A 3,092-nucleotide genomic window follows, 5' to 3' on the forward strand; every position below is an offset into this window, starting at 1 on the left:
GTGAGGGGCGGCCGCCGGGCTACGGCTCCATCCTCCTCCTCCTTCTTCTTTCCCCTCAGTAAAGGAGGTGTCACACCCTGGACCGGCATGGTGGGAGGCTGAGCCCCCGCCCCTGAGGGCTGCCCGTTCCTGGGCTTTTCGCCACTTCACCTTCTCGGGCCCGGTCCTCCTGCTGTCAGCAGGTTTTGATTGGCACGACCGGCCCACCAAAATAATTTAGCACACTTTTTGTGTGTGTGGGGGGCGGGGAGGGTTCTGTATTTTTGGTTTTTTTTTTGGTTTTTTTGTTTGTTTGTTTGTTTGTTTTTTATTTATTTATTTTTAGGCAGTTTGTTTGTTTGGTTTGGGTTTTTTTTCCTTTTTTTTTCCTGGTTCTCTAAGTTAGGTGGTTTACTATTCTCATACGTAGGGGCTTTCCCAAAGTGGAGGTGTTGTTCTGAATGTTACCCGTCGCCCAGCACCAGTTCACACACGGAAGCAAAGTTTTGTGGGTTTTTTTGGGTTTTTTTTTTTTGTTTTTGTTTTTGTTTTGTTTTATTCTAGTTTGTGTAAAGTAAGGAGCTGGGTGCTAACCCATAAAAGGCTAGCTCCACATTCATCAAAGCTTTACGCTACGTTCAGACTTTAAAAGACAAAGGCATATATTTTATTACATAACCTCTTTACTGATTAGTACTCAAGCCCGTGTTTGCAATTTTTTTTCCCACTTCTCATGCAAATTAGTCCTCATGCGCAGTTCTTCCCTCCGTTTGAGTCTGGAGTCTAGTTCTTTAGGGAAGAGCAAACCACTGGAAGTGGGGAGAAGGATAAAGATTTAACAGTTTGCTCACAGTTCTTCATCCCTTTGGCTCCTGAGGTCACCCTGCTGCAGGGGGTACAGTCCTGGCAGAGGATACTCTCCCAAGTCAACCATTTAGGGAGAGTTTTGAGCCTTAAATGGGCATCTTTCCCCAAGAAAGGAGCTCCTATCAGTTTATTTTACCTACAATACCCTGACCTACAAACTGACAGATATAACTAGATATGCATTGAGGTCTGATATCAGATCTGATAACTAGATTTGATATCTAGAAAATATGTGTTACCAATCATCATTAAATAAGGGGTTAAAATTATATACAGTCCTCATAACTGGGGTTTTACATTATTCCCTCACTTCCTGTGTGGTGGTGTGGAACTTTCAGGATTTACCCTCTGGAGTCATAAGATGGCACAAAAAAATTCAGCAAAAAGGAAGTTTTGAACCTTGATGTTTGTTGAAAAATAAAAAAAAAATTAAAAATAATTTAAAAAAAGCTGAAAAGGCTCAAAGTGCAAAGCAGATTGGACCAGAAGATATTTTTCAAAACTTCATCATTTTAAACTAATACTTCAGTGGGAGTGAATTGCACAAAATCTGTTGAAAGAATGCTTGTGGTTTGGGTGTTTTTTTATATTGATCCATACTCTACACCTGTTGTAAAGTTTGTAAACACATATAAAAATATTTTCAGCTACAGTGTTCCTGCCCCTTAAGCCGGGAGATGGCACTAGGGGAATAGCTATTCCTATGGATGGGCGTGTCTGAAAGCAGCAATGCCTTTCGACCAGGGACGGTGTTTCCAGTGTGACACATTGGCAATACTCAGAGCTGTCTGTATTTGCAGACAGAACCGGTTGCAGCCCGGAAACTTGACCTGTTTTTTTTTTTCATTTGGGAGTCTGATCTCGTATTATTATATCAGAGTAGGCAGGAGGGAACAATGCAGGAGCAGTTGAGAGGAAAAAAGTGAAAAGGAGACTGTTGGGAATTACTGAACTTGCGTGCCTAGAGGTAAAATTTGGCTATGTTTGTCAGGTACAGCCTCCTGGAAAGTGCCTTCTTTAAGCTGGTGTGGGCTCCTGGGTAAGCCCAACACCTTGGTTATAGGTCTGTTAGCAAGCAGGAGGCTGACAGGGAGATTTGCATTTACAGTCTTGATAGCTTTATTGCAGCAAGAAAATCTGGCAGGACCTATCCTATCATGTATGCACTGTAACAGAGCTGAGAGATGGTAGATCTTGTCCTAAGCCACAGAAAAGTAAACCTTTCCAGGTTTTTAGGATCCATTTCTGGGATCAGGGAATACATTTAACAGACAGTGGCAATCAGACTGACGTTTGGCATTCTTTGGGGAAGAAGGGTGGCTACAAAAAACAGGACATTCAGAACAACCTTTTTCCTTTTTAATGTGCTTGCAGAAAACAGAGTAGGAGTAGATACTGACTGCAACAGGACAGAGAGTGCAAATGCATTGTTGCTTGTACAGATGCTGTTTCCTGTTCAGGATTGGGCTTTTCTTGCAACATGCTAATGGGTCTTTACAGAGAGGTCTCTGCACCTCTGTTCCTCCCAGAGGCATAGTAACAGGCTGAAATCTCTAATTCTTATTTTCTGCCCTTCATGGTGATGTTTTCTCTTTGTTGTGGTCATCTCCCATACCAGTACATGGCCTGTCCCTCCTTCCTGAACTCTGGTGTAGGCTCAGGAGAGGATAGGGTTTGCCCTGGGTTGCTGGTGTCAATTGTTCTCCCCTGCTGGGTTAGTGGCAGACCTTTTCCTTTGACACTCCAAACTGCCCAGAGCTCTGTTACTCTGTGATAAACACTAGATAGATAAACATACTCAGAAGTAACAATATCCACTCCTCTGGTATTAGAACTGTTGTCAGCATAACAGTCAGAGAGCTCCCCTACAGCGTGTACAGCCCTGACCTGAGGACTTTGTGACATTTGGGCTTTGCTATGAATTGGTTTGGTTGAGCAGTCTCTTTTCAGTCACCCATTTATGGCTGTTGTTTTTTTTCATTATTTCCAGTGTTAGTAAGTCGTTGCTACAGCTGGAAAGGATTATCTTCAGTGTCTGCTTTGCTGTGAACAATGTCTAACACGTTTACTACAGTGAGTATCATTTAAAGCATTATCTTGCTGAAAAAAATGCACATGGCCTTGCTAGATACCAAGTTAGCAAATAAAGGAATTGTAGGTTACCTGGAGTGAAAGTGTTCCAAGTTCTGTGGGTAAGACAGGTTGAAATGAAACTTAGGTTGGTTTTTGTCAAACTTAATGTTAAT

The sequence above is a fragment of the Geospiza fortis genome, unplaced genomic scaffold (assembly GCF_000277835.1).
Source record: "Geospiza fortis unplaced genomic scaffold, GeoFor_1.0 scaffold461, whole genome shotgun sequence".
Lineage (NCBI taxonomy): Eukaryota > Metazoa > Chordata > Aves > Passeriformes > Thraupidae > Geospiza > Geospiza fortis.